Genomic DNA, 17,004 nt, shown 5'->3' with positions numbered 1-17,004 from the left:
GGCGGGACCCCACGGAGAGAGTGGAGCGTGCGAGCGGAGGGCGGGGAAGCGCGGTGGTGGGCGGAGTCCTGCCACCTGCTCTTGCCACCCTCGAACTCTGGGTCTCGAGCTACGCCGAAAACAGGAAAACGTGACGGCGTATTTCGCTCGCGAAAGTTCTCTGTGTTTAGTTTTACACACCCCGCCTCCATCGCTGGACTAACTTTCCCCACCTCCCCGGGAAGGTCAAGGTGACTCTAGATTTTACAAGTGGGGACTCGCAAACTTCCAGGGCTGGAGGGTTGCTGAGGTACCCCACTGGCCTCCCAAAGGCAGGTCCCGATCTGTTCCAAGTCCCTACCTGCCCAGGTGCTGGAGTCGCCCTCTTGCACGGCCAATAATGAATCGAGACTCTTCTGTTTAATGTGAGGAGGAATACGCTTTCTCTCGCTGGGACACGAGCTCGGTTAGCAGAATTAACCGAAAAGGCAGGTTGAACTCTCGCAGGGGAGTGTTGCGAGCCTTTCCTGGGTGTTGCGATGGGTGCTTCTAGGGAAGTCAATCCAATTGTCCATTAGTGTCCGGCAAGCTAAGGATTAGGTGTTAGTAACATGTGCTCAAGAAATAACATTTTAAAGCATCCGAGTGTGCAGGGTGCTGACAGATGCAGTGAGGGGAGGAAAATATGTCGGCAAATTAATTGCCTTTACTAAAAGCATTGATATTAATTGAGAATATTAAGGTCTATTAAGGTAATAGATGTCAGTGCACATTCAAACATATTTGGTAACACTCTTAAGTGTTTAAATATATCACCATAATTTTTCAACCTTTTCCCATTTACACAAAATAGAAAATGCATCTCTATGTTCCAGGTGCTGTGAATAACCTTAATCTCAACAACAACTTGTTAGGTAGGTAGTTTCCTCTTTTCACAAATGATGAAACCATTTCAGAGGTGAAATGAGTTACCAAGTTCACACCTCTTTAAGTGCTAATACCAGGAGGTAACCCAGTCTTCTAACTCCACAGTGAGACTGTTAACATCAACTTTTAAATCCAAACTCTGCCTTCTGATAGAAATCAGTCCATTATTAATTATTTCCAATCTTTAATAAGATTTAAATATTGTTGCATGTCAGGCAGGGTATGTAAACATGGCTGAATATAATCTTATTAATTTCTGAGATTTTAAATCAATTCCTTAACAGGGAAAACAAAAGAGTCATAGTTCAGGCATGTGGCAGCAAGCCTGGTGGTTTTCTAGTTTCTAACACCAACCCCACTCCTCAAAGTCACTTATTTCTCTGTTGCCTCAGTCCCTGCTACACACACTCTCGTTTTACACACACACATCCCACCCCCTTCCACAAGCTCTGATTCTTGTGGCTCCCACCAAGACAAAAGACAAGGAGTTTTTGACAGTACTCTTTATGCCCCTTTGAAAATAGCTCAAGTGCAATGTCCATGCTTTAACAAACCCTTCCTCTTTACCATGGCCTGTTAATATTTGCATCTTTGAGACATCTGCTACAGCTCCTCTTTACCTCTTTCTGGTCACTGCCACAACAACAATAATAAGAGCAAAAACTTGACATTTTACTATGTGCTTGGTGCACTTTACATGTTTGATTTCATTTCACCCTTTTATCAACTCTATGAAAAAGTTCATTTTTCCCTTTTTACGGTGAGGAAAATGAAGTAGAAAGAGAGACTAACTGGGGCGTGGGGTAGGCCTATCCTTAGTAATTTTTATCTTATGTACAGATCCTCTGTTTCCTCAAACAGATCTTTATGACCACCAAGTGTTATTACAATAAGAATATTTACAGATAAGCTACACAGAAGGGAATTGTGTGGCTATGAGTTTCTGAGGTTTACTTATATTCCTTAGAGAATTTTACCTACTAATATAACATAAAAATAAGAATAAACATTTGAGGAAAAGGGAAGAAATTTCTAAGTACTTTCAGCTTCCTTCTCTCCCTTTCTTCTTTCCTGGAATTTTGGTTAATCTGGGAAAGTTTTAAAGCCCACTTTTAAGTATACAAACAAAGCTCAAAACAGCAATTCTTTCACACCTCACAATCAGTTATTATTTTATAAGTAATTATTTTCACTAATGTTTCTTCTCCTAAGAAGTTAAAATAGTCCTTAAAAATGGTTAGAAATTCCTGCTGCTCTCCATAGAAAAAAATATTGGCTGAACAAACCTCAAGGGAGGAGGAAAGGAGACTTTTTGGCAAATCTGTTACTCAAAGGCTTGAGTTGTAAAGTGACAAGTGATAAGACACCACTGATTAGCAACATAGCCTAAAATATCAGGACTCTGTAGCAATGCTTGAATCACATATTGTTCTCTGAAAAATATTCATGCAACTTCAAAGCTTTATCTTTAGCAAGCTCTCTAAAGAGTTTTCTAGCGATAAATCCTGAAGACTACCCAAATATCTTGTTTAAATGTTGAATGCAGTTACCTAATGTTAACAAAACTGAGAATAAGAATATTATACATCCTTCCATTCCTCACTGTTAGAATTTTAATACTCAGTTCTCAACCACATTATAACTTGTTTCTACCCATTTCTTAATAATCTCAATCACTTATCACTGTTGCTAAATTAAAATAATGATTGCTTACAACTACTGTAATTTGAGCATTTACTATGCTCTTGACATCTTGTGCTAAGTTCCTCACATGCATTATTTCCTTTAATTCTCAGAACAACATTATGAAGTAAATAGTATCATGATGTCTACCTCTCTTTTACATATAGGGAAACTGAGGTTAACTGCCTCTCCCAAGTTCACCTTGCCTGGAACAGTTCAGGAAGTCTGATCTCACAGCCTGGGCACCCAACTATTATACTTGTGAGGGACATGGCAGAGGGAACAAAGTCTTTCATCTTTATATTGCTATTACATTTTAGCAAAGTAAAATTATTATTATAACACTTTGGGGGCACTAGATATAGGCAACACATAAATGTAAATAAAAGGCTCTAATTTTTAGTGCACTCTAAATACATTATGCATTTTTAAAACAAAAGCAATAAAGATGGTACTTGTGGAGAAAAGGGCAAATCCTCTGTGTCTGAGAATGTAATGCTAAGTATAAAATTGCAAGTCTATGCTCTTGCTAAAGTTAGAATATCAAAGCTAAAAATAGAAATATTACACTCTCTATTTTGCCACCTCAAACTTACTTTGAAGTTTGATCCTCTTAATTTTAAACTTCCCTTCCTTTTATACCCCTGCATTGTACTCTTAAAAAAAAAAAAAGATTTACTGAGATATAATTCATACGCCGTATATAATTCACCCATCTAAAGGTACTATTCAAAGGTTTTTGGTATACTCACAGAGTTATGCAACTATCACTACTAGCTGATTTTAGAACATTTTTATCACCCCAAAAAGAAAACAATACCAATTAACAATCACTCCCCATTCCCTCCACCCCCAGCCTTAGGCAACCACTAATCTACTTTCTGTCTCAGATTTACCTATTCTGGACAACTTATATAGGAATTATATAACATGTGGTCTTTTGTGACTGGCTTCTTAGCATAGTGTTTTCTGGGTTCACTCATATTGTAGTATGTATTAGTACTTTATTTTGACTGAATAATATTCCATTATACAGATAGACTACATTTTAATTATCCATTTACCAGTTGATGGACATTTGAACTGTTTCTGTTTTGGGGCTATCATAAGTAATGTTGTTGTGAATATTTGCTTACAGGGCTTGTGTGGACATGTTTTCATTTCTCTTGTATATATATCTAGGAATGGAGTTGCTGGATTATATGGTAACTTTATGTTTAACATTTTGAGGATCCAAACTGTTTTCCAAGGAGGTTGCATCATGTTACAATCCCACCAGCAATTAATGAGGTTTCTAATGTCTCCACATCCTCATGAATGCTTGCTTTGTCTGTCTTTTTGACTATAGTCATCCTAGTGAGTGTGAGGTGATATTTCACTGGAGCTTTGATTTGTATTTCCCTAATGGCTAATGATGTTGACCATCTCTTCATGTGCTTATTGGCCATTTTGTATCTTCTTTGGAGAAAATCTATTTAGGTTCTATCTGGTGTACTTACCTTTTAATTATCAAGTTATAAGAATTCTTCATATATTCTAGATTTCAAGTGCCTTATCAGTTATATGATTTGTAAATGTTTTATCCCATTTTGTGGGCTGACTTTTCACTTTCTTGGCAGTAACCTTTACAGCATAAAAACTTTTAATTTGATGTGGTCTTTTGTGATGAAGTCCAATTTATCCATTTTTCTTTTGTCACTTGTACTTTTGTTGTCATATCTAACATGACTTTGCCTAACCCCAATGTATCTATGTATCTATGTATCTATGTCTTCTTTTATCTATCTATTTATTTTCATCTATGTCTTTTTCTAAAAGTTTTAGAGATATTTTTTATAGTTTTAGCTTTTACATGTAGGCCTATCAACCATTTAAAAATATTTTTTTGTTGGGGCGCCTGGGTGGCTCAGTTGTAAAGCGTCTGCCTTCGGCTCAGGTCGTGATCCCAGGGTCCTGGGATCGAGCCCCACATCGGGCTCCCTGCTCTACAGGAAGCCTGCTTCTCCCTCTTCTACTCCCCCTGTTTGTGTTCCCTCTCTCACTGTGTCCCTCTCTGTCAAATAAATAAATAAAATCTTTAAAAAATAAAAATAAAAATAAAAATAATTTTTTGTTTCATGTATTCCCCTTCCTTTTTTCAAATTTTATTTTATTTTTTTTTAAGTAGGCTCCACACTCAGCGCAGAGCCCAATGTGGGGCTTGAACTCACCACCCTGAGATCGAGACCTGAGCCAAAATCAAGAGTTGGGCGCTTAACTGACTGAGCCACCCAGGTGTCTCCCCCCACTTTTAATTTGAATTAATTTTGAATATGTCAAACCAAAAAGAAGAACTTTAGAAGAAAAACAAGATACTATTATTATTCATCTTATTTAAAAAATTTTTATTTTGGACATTACAATAAATAGCAAGTTTTTAGGTTTAAATACATCCAATGAAGTTCCAAATGCATCTGTCTAAACCCCTTTGAAAATAGAAAATATGGTTCACACTTAATACTATCTATTCATTCTAAGAATAGACACTTAATTCAACAATTATTTATTAAATACCCAGCTGTGTGTCAAGCAGTATACAGAGCCCTGAGGATTCTGTGGTGAACAAAACAGCAAGGCTTTCGTTTTCATGGAGTGTACACTCTGGTGGAAAGAAACAAAGAAAAAACAAGCAAATAGATACATCACTAAGATTATTTTCAGAATGATAAGTGAGAGTGTAATATGAGGGAGGGACAACTATTTGGATTACATGGTCAGAAAGTCTTTGAGCTGACGTCTGAATCAATGGCCAATAGCACCAGCTTTGCAATGATTTGAAAAAAAAAAAAAAAACAGAAGGAACAGCGAGCAAGAGACCAAGAGGTAAGAAGTAGCTTGTAGGTTCCAAGATAAAAAACAAGAGGAAAACCAAATATCTCTGAGAGTCTATAGGCAAATGAGCACAAGTTTGGGATGACAAACTGGAAAATAGTTCCTGACGTGAATACAAACAATTAAGACTGTGTATGCCTCCAGTTTCCTATTTAAAGAAGAATCCTCAACTAACGTGGTAATAAAGTTTAAAATTTAAATGAGGAAAATATTCTGTAATCAAAATTAGCCTTTGTTATTCTAAAGAGGCCAGATCAACACTTTCTTGAATTTTAACCTGATGCCTTAGGCATTGAGGGCAAAGGCATTCCCTACTTGATCCAACTTAAGGGGAACTTAAGGCATTTCTTCTTGATCTAATGGGAACTTAAGCATTGCTTTTTTTTTTTTTTTAACTAAGAGAAAGTCACCCCCTCTCCATACTCCAACTGTTGTTGGCTTCTGTGAAGTGGATTAGAGGCAACAACACCAAACAAAAATTGTCGGCAAAAGCTTTCTTCATAGTAATATCATATTTATCAGGAGTTACCATAGAGCTGAGATAGAATATATCTGGGTGTTATCCCTAAAACTGAAAAATTAGGAGAGATAATTATAAGCACAATGCTCAACCATAATAAACACTTAATAAATGACAGCTATTATTTCAATAGCTTTGGCTGATTTTCAGTGATACTACTCTTGATTGCTAGCTGGAATGTCTTAGGTTTCTGCTGTTCCCAAAGGAAACAAATGGTAAGGGGGAAGAAGATGAAGCCTCCGTGGTTAATGTTCACAGGAGGAGATTATATGTAGAAACTTTGGAGCAGGGGCGCCTGGGTGGCTCATTCGTTAAGCATCTGCCTTCGACTCAGGTCATGATCCCAGGACACTGGGATTGAGCCCCACATCGGGCTCCCTGCTCCACGGGAAGCCTACTTCTCTCTCTCCCTCTCCCCCTGCTTGTGTTCCCTCTCTCGCTGTGTCTCTGTCAAAAAAAAATAAATAAAATCTTTAATTAAAACAAACAAACAAAAAACTTTGGAGCAAGTTATGCAGAAATCTCAGGTTAGGCACAGATCTGGGTGTGAGGGCTACGAGCTCTTGCGGCCCACCACCACCACTGGGATGTTCTTCCTTCCTCTAGTGCCAACTTAGTAGAAATTCTGTTTGAGTTTATTAAGGGTATTCCTTTTAAATTTTAATCTGGGGTCTCTGATTGCCAAGAAATTGCATGCAAAATTTTGCATATTCCCAGAGTAGAGGTTACTTTCATCAGATCTTCTGAAGCATTTAAGAGCAAATCTATAGAAATAGTAAGTAGATTAGTGGCTGCCTAGGGCTGTGGAGGAGACGTGGGGAAGACTGGGCAGTGACTACTGATGGGTATGGAGTTTCTTTTAGGGGTGATTAAAATGTTCTAAAATTAGATTGTGGTGATGGTTGTAGAAGTCTGTAAATATATGGAAAAATATTGAATTGTAAACTCTAAATGGGTGACTTGATGGTATGTGAATTATATCTCAAAAAAATTTTTTAATAGTAAGTATCTAAGACATTCAAAAGACTAAGAACCATTGCTGTCTGGCATAAACCCCTGATCATATCTTATTTTCTAATCCCATAAACTCACAACTGTCGTGTTCTGAGTGCTTACTATGTGCCAGGCACTGTACTAGGTGCTTTGCACGTATTATATTATCATATAAAAAACTTTGAGGGGGGATTCTCACCCACACTAAATGTGAAACCAACAAATGATAAAACTGAATTTGAATTCAATTTCATCCAGCTCCAAACTCATGTTCCTTCTGGTTTGCCACCAGGACTTCTCAATTTTTTCCTAACTAAGTATCTGTAATAGCTAGAAGGGTACCATTTTTGAGAGCAATGTACAGTATTATTGCCCTTCCATTCTGCTCTAATCAATCATTACCTTCTAATAGTTCTTCCCATTATCTCCCAAACATCCCACTTTTCCCCCGCCCCCATGACCAGCACTCCAATGCAGAGTATCTAGGAGTATCACTCTATCTGTTGGCCTTGACTTCAAATTTCATCTGGTCTGGATTGCAGATCATGTCATTCCTAGGCTTGACAGCTCTTCCCCTATTATATATAGGATAAAGTCCAGAACCCTCAGCAAAGCACTGGAGGCCTTTGATAATCTGGTACTACCTTCTTTACAGCCTCCCACCCATGCACCCTAACCCTCAAACCCTATGGGACTAACTCACTCTACCCCATGCACATGCTCATGTTCCATATCCTTTAGATACCTTACAAGTCACATCCTGTTCCAAGAATTCACATGGCAAATTCCTTCTCATCCACCAGGTCTCATCTTGAGTTCACTTCCTATAAGAAGCCTCCTCTGACCTGTAAACATAATGCCCCCCTGCCCTACCATGCGCTCTTATATTACCCCTTTCTACCTCATTTACACTGCTTACCACACTGCATTAGCACTGTCTATTTACCTCGTCCAGTAGTTTGTAAATCTTTGCAGTGGGGGTGTTGAGTTTAGCTGTTATGCCCCCAAGTGCTGGTGCTTAGCACATAAATCTCCCATTGAAGAATATGCCCCCTATATCCATAGGATTCAAACTCTTATTTCTCATGCCTAGCATATTTCTGTATCCTAAATATCTCTTCAGTGATACTTCAGGCATTTTGAGCATTTACAACATGCCAGGCACAGTCCTAAATATTTAATATGGATGAACTCGTTTAAAACTCATAATAACTTTGTGAGGTCGGTGGTATCATTAACCCATTTTACACAGGGAACCTGAGGGACAGAAAGTTTCAATAACAAGTGGTGTGACCTTGAGCAAGTAAATGGCAAAACCACAATTCAAACAAAGTACAGTTGACCCTTGAACTACATGGGTTTGAACTGTGCAGGTCCACTTACATGTGAATTTTTTTTCATTAACTACAGTATAGTACTATAAATGTATTTTCTTTATGATTTTCTTAATAACATTTTCTTCAGCTTTATTGTAAGAATACAGTACATAATACATATACAAAATATGTGTTAATCGACTTTCTGTGTTATCAGTAAGGCTTCCTATTAACAGTAAGCTCTTAGTAGTTAAGTTTTGGGGAAGTCAAAAATTATGTGCAGATTTTTGACTGTGTGGGTGTTGGTGCCTCTGAGCCCTGAATTGTTTGAGGATCAACTGTAGTCTGGTTCCAATATCTGCACTCTGACACTATGCCTTGTGGCCTGTGTGTGTCTGTCTGATGAGGGACTGAATAAATAGAATCCTTTCCAGTTTCGACAGGAATAAAAGTCCGAGATTCCTGAGCCTATTTAAGGAGGGATTAAGGAGTCTGTGTAAGGAGGCTCTTAATTTCTCATTGATTTCATTGAGAAGGGTTGAGATACTGTGAGAACTTCAGGCACCTTCCAAGCAGTATACGCAGCTGTGAGTTAGCAGAGCCTGGGCTTGATTCCCAGGGCTGTGTAAACTTGACTCTCGCAATGGGCTGATGTGGAATTAAAGGCCTCCCATCAAACCATCGCCCCACTTCATAGCCTTGTGTGTGGAGCTCGGTTCTTAACCTCTTTAACATCAGTTTCTTGTCTGTTAAATAGAGATACCGTTGTTAGGATCTCTTAAATTGTGAGGACTCAGTGAGTTAAGACATGAAAAACAGTTAGAGCAGAGCATGCAATTAAGTGCTCGAGGAGAGAAAAAGAAGGAGGAAAAAGTGATTCCCCTTAGGGAAGGTCACTAACACCAAGTGGTCCTGTCAGTGGTTTGAAAACAGCTGCCGTCACCTTTTCTAAATGAGTAGAAGAGGAAGAAAAAGGATCCACACTTAAGTCAATTCTTTGCTGCTTTCCATCAATTTGGGGATTAAAGGTTAGGAGGAGAAGGCCATTGTAAACTTTTGCTAAAGGGAAATGTTGGTACAAAACACAAATAAATAATCACCTAGGGATTCTCCATAGCTCATCAAGAAGTGTCTGACCGTGTATTTATACTTAGAGAGTATCTCTCTTTCGAGGAATTTAAGTGGCTTTTAAAAATTAGAACCTTTTTAGCTCAAGGGGATTCTGAGTTCTGTTAATCATTTAATGGCTATGTTTCCTCCTTTCCCTCAATCGCCTTTTTCTTCCTTTCCTCTCCAGCTACAAATTTCCCTCACAAACTGCTTTTTAAGATGCATTTCTACCAGTAAAATCCCTGAGTTCTTTTTTTGTTTATTTTGAGAGGAAATGGTTAAGAATGAAAGTAAAAGAAAACAGAGAAATACTCAGTCCCCTTGGCTGCCTGCCAGGAAAAATGCCAAATGTCAGAGGCCTTGCTGAAAGCTACCCAGCCACAAGCTCGAGGGATTGGCCCACCACAAGATCACCCTCCAGGGGACTTTATACCAATAGCCGAAAAATTGGAGGCCTCGGGAACTTTTCCCCAATAAGGTCCTACAACCGGACTTGATAGTAAAATATCAGAGTCTTAAGCTCTCAAATCCTTCAGTAAACAAAGGCCTGGGATCTCAGGTTACATGCGAAGGAATTAGCTATGCGAATACTTTCATCTGTCTGTGAGGACACAGAGCAGAGTAGTGAAATGCAGGCCTGGGTGCCAGAGAAACTTTGGTTTGGATCCTGGCCCACTACTTACCACCTTGGTGATTTTGAACAAATTGCTTATTCTCACCCAACTACTATGCCTTCATTTTTAATATTAGGAATAACACAAGATCCATCTGAGAGGGTTGTGGTGAGGATTAAATTAAAAGTCCTAACACATTTAAGTATCCTGCTCAGTAAATGTTAATTACCACTACTGCTAGTTTTGACAGCCCTCAACATTGACAGGTGGAAACCTCATACTACTACTTCTAGGACAGAGGCTGTGGGACCATATGGTTGCTTTCATTATGTCTACATCAGTCAGTAACCCCAGAGGATTTGGGTGATTCTCAGAACTCAACCATGAGTTTCCAGGGCAAAGGAAACAAGGGAGTAACTTGAATCAAGGTCAAGTGATAGACTTATTAATAACAGTACCTATTTGAGCACGTAACACATTATCCTACCTAATCATCATAATAGCCCCTATGAGAGAGTCATTACTACTTCATAAAGACACTGAAGCTCTCAGAGTTTTATCTACCTAGTAAGTGGTAGAATTGGGATTTATCCGAGAATTATCAAACACCAACCCTTTTTTTTTAATTTAAAGATTTTATTTATTTATTTGACACAGAGAGAGAAAACGAGCACAAGCAAGGGGAGCGGCAGGTAGAGGGAGAGGGAGAAGCAGGCTCCCCACTGAGCAGGGAGCCCGACATGGGGCTCAATCCCAGGACCCTGGGATCATGAGCTGAGTCAAAGGCAGATGCTTAACCAAATGAGCCACTCAGGCACCCTACAAACCTTTTTCACCTCTGCTATAAAGTCTTGAAGCTGGAAGCTTCAGGATTTAGCAATGTAATCTAGAAATGCTCAATATTTTTACTCAAATGAAGTGTGGCAAAAGCTCAAAAAATAGTCTCTCTGCAGTCCCTTACCCACCTCCAGATCAGAATCCTCCTTAATGGCACACTTCTTATAGGCACATGCTTAGTTAGAAGAGATTCTGCGCAAGACACATTTTAATCCTATTAGAAAGACACCAAAAGACTGGGCCAATACCCTGAAGCTGTCTTGTCTATCTACACTTGGTAATGAATGCCTACCAATGGGACAGAGCTTGCAGCGAAGCCTTGAGAGACAGAGCACCCAAGCAAAGAAATGGTGTGCCCCAAATAGAATAGCCCTGTGGCAGAATGTTGGGTTTTTTTGTTTGTATTTTGTTTTTTGTTTTTTTAAGTAGGCTCCACACTGAACTTGAACTCACGAACTTGAGATCAAGAACTGAGCTGAGATCAAGAGTCTGATGCCCAACAGACCTAGCTACCCAAGCATCCCAACAGAATATATTTTTTAAAGATGAACACAACAATGTCTCATCCCATGTGCTCTTCTGCAATGTGATCTTGCAACTCCCCAGCAAGAGGTGGAGTTCAATGCACTTACCCTTGAGTCTGGGCTGGTCTTAATGATTTGCTTGACTAATCAAATGTGTTGCAAATGACAAGACATACTGGGTCTTCCAAGGTTGTGTCGTAAAAAACATTTCAACTTCTGCTTGGATCTCTCCCAAAGGCTAGGGTCTCTTGAAATACTCTCTCTGAGAAGCTCAGGCCATACAGATAAGTCATGTTTGGGGACTCCAGGTGACAGCCCCAGTGGAGCTCCCAGTCAACAACCAGCATCAGCTGCCAGTCTTATGAGTCAGGCATCTTGAACATCCTGCCAACTCAACTCTACAGATAACTGCAGCCTCAGCCAGAACCAGCTCCATAATTTGTAGGGCCCAGTGCAAAATGAAAATCTTGGGTTTCCTGTTCAAAAAATATTAAGAGATTCAAGACAGCAACAACAGAGCAATGAAGCAAGTGTGAGGCCCTTCTAAGCATGGGGCCCTGTGTGGCTGCATAGGTCACAGACTATAAAACCCACCCTGGCCGTATAGTAGACTCTGATTGTGACCATTTGAGAGACCCCAAGTGAGAACTTCCCAGCTGAGCTTAGTCAACCCATATAACTATGAAACATAATGGGAAATTGTTATTTTAATTAAGTCTTGGGGTGGTTTGTTATGCAGCAAAGGAAAATTAGAACATTCCTACCAAACAGCTGCAGGTCCTCTACCAAAGGCCCCTCTGCTCGAATACATATAAGAGGTTGATTGTACACGATAAAACACAAACAATCCCAGAAACAGGAATATTGCTTCCCTGGGGTCAGAGAGATTTTCTTTACTTGGGCAGATCCTGGGAGAAAGCAGGCAGTATAGCTGCCTCAGAAATAACTAAAAGAAGAGGCATTGCCATTAAGAATAAAAAAGTCAAACAAAATATGAATAAAGTTGTACTCTGCAATTAGATTTGTTGGAGCAATGGAAGGAAATTAAAAGTGAGAAAGCCGAACCACTTTGGTTATCTCTCTAAGGTATCAGGGAGAATGAGAAATTTTCCTGGGGATGCATAAAATAGCTTTATTTTCTAAAAAAGAAAAAAAGCTGGATTCTGCAAACTACAGCTTGGTTCCCTCATCTTGGGCTAGATTCTGGAATAAAATGTTAAAGGAATGCTTTGTGAATTACTAAAAGAGGAAGAACTGATCACTAAAATCCCACATCAATTCATTAGGAACAAATCATGGTAGACAGGGCCTGACATACAATAGGTAGCCAAGAAATACTTGTCGCATGAACTAATTTTATTTCTTTTTTGATGAAGTTATCATACATTTTGTAAAGAATTCAAGGCATTTAGCAACACATTTCATGAATTCCTGGAGGGAATTGTGGGCCACAGGATAGTGGAGTGAGGAGGTTGTGACTGATTCAACAATCAATTACAAGCTCTTTGAAAAAGTCAGAAGGAATAGACCACCTGGCCGATCTAGTGTAGGGGAATAAAGCATGGATTTTGATGTCATTGTTCTGCCATTTGCTTGTGGTGAGACCGTGGGCAAATTACATAACCTCTCTCATTCTCAGTTTCCTTGCCTGAATGATAACGCATGTGGGAGAGGCATGAAGCAGTTAAACAGAAAACCCGGGTCAGTTGGCTACGTTTGGCTCCCAGAGAACCAGAGCAGGTGGGAGACAATTACAGTGAGAGGCGGGAAACAACCAAAGAGGAAAAGAGTTTTGAATAAGAGGAAAGTCTTCTGGGCGGTCCTTGGCTCAGAAGACTGCCCTTTTATTTCAACAGACTTTAGATACAGAGGTCCCTAACAGCCTGTCCTTCCACCATAGGTCTGAGCAGAGTCACTGACAGTCTGGTGCCTTTGCAGGGATTTTGACTTGGGGCAGGGAGGGGGGGAGGGTCAAGGTTCCTGGTATTTGTGTCTGTTCTATAAGTATTAGATACAGAAACAAAACATAAAAATAATATAAATTTAGCAACACAAATACATAATTCAGGGAAACACCATGCTTGCAAGACCCAACTTAGAGCAGCTTCAGAGACTGAGAGTTCTGTGCAGATCAGCATTTAAAAGAGAAAAAACAAACAATCCAGGGACAGTCCAGGAGGCTTGACACAAGGCCTGGGCCTCACGTTTAAAGCTCTCCAGTGTAGATTTTTTATGTTTTTTCCAAATAAATTTACATATTTGGTTGTCCTGGAGATATACTTACAGAATTGAAAGAAGGTCATGTCCATTATGTGATTTTAAACGTGCATTTCATTGCTAGACCACACCATCTATAATGTGTTGTCAATTGATATTTTTTAATAATATTAATAAATTTAGTAAGACAATCTCATAATGATGTTGTGCATAGCAAAAATATATTGCTTTTATGCTATGTTAACAAAACTGTTACTGAAAACTCCATAATGTAAGTATGATCACAATTTTTACCACTTCTTTCTAGCATTTTTTATTTTTATTTTTTTATTTTTTATTTTTTATTTTTATTTATTTTTTATTTATTTTTTTTTAAAGATTTTATTTATTTATTTGACAGAGAGAGACACAGCGAGAGAGGGAACACAAGCAGGGGGAGTGGGAGAGGGAGAAGCAGGCTTCCCGCCGAGCAGGGAGCCCGATGCGGGGCTCGATCCCAGGACCCTGGGATCACGACCCGAGCCGAAGGCAGACGCTCAACGACTGAGCCACCCAGGCGCCCCTATTTTTTATTTTTTTTAAAGATTTTATTTATTCATTTCAGAGAGAGAGAATGAGAGAGAGCACATGAGAGGGGGGAGGGGCAGAGGGAGAAGCAGACTCCCTGCTGAGCAGGGAGCCTGATGCGGGACTCGATCCTGGGACTCCAGGATCATGACCTGAGCCGAAGGCAGTTGCTTAACCAATTGAGCCACCCAGGCGCCCATTTCTTTCTAGCATTTTTTAAAAAACATACCAGGATTCTCAAAAATTCTCATTCTCTACAAGAAGGTAGAGGAAAGCCAGGTTCAGAATCATGACAGTGAAAGTAGGTAATTCAAACAGGGTAGCATGGGCACTACTCCCTGGCTGAATTTCTACAGGATCAGAGAGATGTCTTGGCAATGCTGACCCTAGCTTTCTGAGTTACCATTTGTGTGTTTGGAGGTGATTTCTCTATGGATGCTAGTTTTTACCCTTTAAAAAGAGGAAGATATTGAACTTCATGATCTCTAAGATATTTTCCTTTATCATTTTAATGCAGCTATGAACACCTGAGTCAAGAAAGGTGACCCTCAATTCCTTATCTAAAACATGTGGAGCCAGAAGTTTTCAGAATTCAAAATTGTTCAGATTTAAGAAAGATAACATGTGCATAGAAAGTATATTATGTAACACTCCAGTGGGTTACACAGCATACTTGTAACCGTGATCAAACATTAGTTCTGCAGTGAAATGTATGAATATTCATACTAAGTGGGAAATAAAGACCGTAAATAGCCATATAACATGTGAGCTCAGTTCAGGTTTGCCACTAAATGAATTCAAGTCAGGTCAGGTCTTGCCAGGAATGAGTTACAAAACAAAATAAAACAAAACACCAACTTTCAGCTTTTAGAACTTTTCAAAAGCTTTCTGAGGTTTGCAGTTTCAAAAGATTTCCGGGTTATGCAGTTAGTACCACCCTAAAGGTATGTCTGCATATCAAATGGAATTTATGCCTATCTAAATATGTTTCAATAATATTTACCAAACTGCAAATTGTTCATGTAGACTGTGCCTTGCCCTTTGCTTTTTCATCACTAATCTTTTTTTTTTCTTATAAAGTCCCAAGGTAAAAGAAGTCCTTCAGAGATGGAAAAGGGAAGGTAGCTGGCAATTGCAAAACTAGCTGGCCATTGGAAAACTAAATTCCCATTTACGAGGATACCACCTTGTTTTTAAATATCAAAACATCAGCATGTTTTTTGTTACATATATATATTTAAACCTGAAATTGAAGCATTTGTTTTTTGGGAAAATTTCAGGTGAAACAAAGGTGCATGTTTTAAAAATGTTTTGATTACATTCTTCCCCTGTTAAAAACTCTTCCAAGGTTTGTTAGCTTGGTTTTAAATTTCCTTTTCTCAGGTTTCCAGACAGTTTGACAGCTTATGTTTATTAGACATTTGTACTTCACCCCCCCTCTCCAAGCCTGTTTTATTCTGAGGGGGTCCTTTTAGAAAGACTGGAGGAAGTGGGGATTAAGAGATGTGATGAAAAGGAAAGTAGAAAGTGCAAGAAGATGTCAGGTCAATTCCTGTCCTTGCCCTGGAGCCTAACCACCTTCGTTTCCTTAGTTCTGACTTCCCTTAACGTTCTTCCCTTTTTGTCTTCCAGAATCAAATCCATTTTCTCACAGCCTAACTCTACCACACTCCTAGGATAACTTATTTTAATCAGGATTTTTTTCCTCCTAGGCATAAGCATGTTACTTGGAAAGAGTAAAGGCTGATGGGTAAAGAATGTCTAGTCCTGGACCCTGGTCTTTCCCACATGGAAGAGCATCTGGGGACCAAGTGTAGAAGGACAGTGAGGACATATCTCAACCAAGTACAGAGATACCAATCTTGTCATTTGACTCTGGTGTTACAATCCCTGCAATTTTGAATATTCATCATAGTCAAGCACTGGAATTCTTCATCAATCTCCTAGTAGCCCAGAGGAGATCCTACTAAGAAAATCCCTGTGGGTTCACTCCAGTCTCTGACTATCTTCACTAATCTACACAGATAAAGAGCATGAGCTCCGAAGTCAGACTAAGACATCTTGGAGTAGATATTTAGCCTCCTTGACCCTCAGTATATTTCGTCTATAAAATGTGGATTAAAAATACCTACTGCCTGTAAATTGGCATGTAGTGGAGATAAAGAATGTAGCATGCCTAATGCAGTGGTGATGCGTATTAAATGCTTAATAAATGCTATTTCCCTTTTTCTCCTTATAGGAACTTGTGGCCCCAGCAAACTGATGGAGAGGTTAGAGAAGATAGACAAAGGATGGGAGAGATGTAGGCCCCTAGAATTTCAGATCTTCTTAGCTAGACCTGAAGAGAAAGTTGACTGATACATGTTTTTTAGATATGAACAATGTTGGAAGGGAAGAAAGGGACAATTTACTAGCATCTAATTATTCCCCCCCAGTTTATCTGATACTTTACACGTATCCCTTGCCTCTGTGTCATTGCTATTCTCTTCATGACTCTTCTGACAGAAACATACCACAACAATAAAGTATCATCTGTGTGATCTTTCCTGAAAGCAGTGGTGCATGAGGTCAATGGTTAGTGACCAAGTTAGAATCAGATAGACTTCTTTCCAGTCTCAGCTCTGCCATTTTTTTTGTGTGTGTGGCCATGGGCAAATCTCAGTCTCCTTTTCATCATTAGTAAAATGGTATAATCTTACTTAACTCCTAGGGTCATTAATTTGCTCACAAATATTTTTTCTGAGTACCCATCATGTGCTAGGTATGCTATTAGATATTGGGGATAGATAGTTAACAAAACAAGATCCCATTCTTACAGACTTTGCATTCTAAGGGGAGACACAGAG

This window comes from Mirounga leonina, unplaced genomic scaffold (assembly GCF_011800145.1).
Source record: "Mirounga leonina isolate KUSES-001 unplaced genomic scaffold, KU_Mleo_1.0 Mir_173, whole genome shotgun sequence".
NCBI classification, from domain to species: Eukaryota; Metazoa; Chordata; class Mammalia; order Carnivora; family Phocidae; genus Mirounga; species Mirounga leonina.
The sequence above is the reverse complement of the archived record's forward strand: the minus strand, read 5'-3'. Positions refer to the sequence as shown.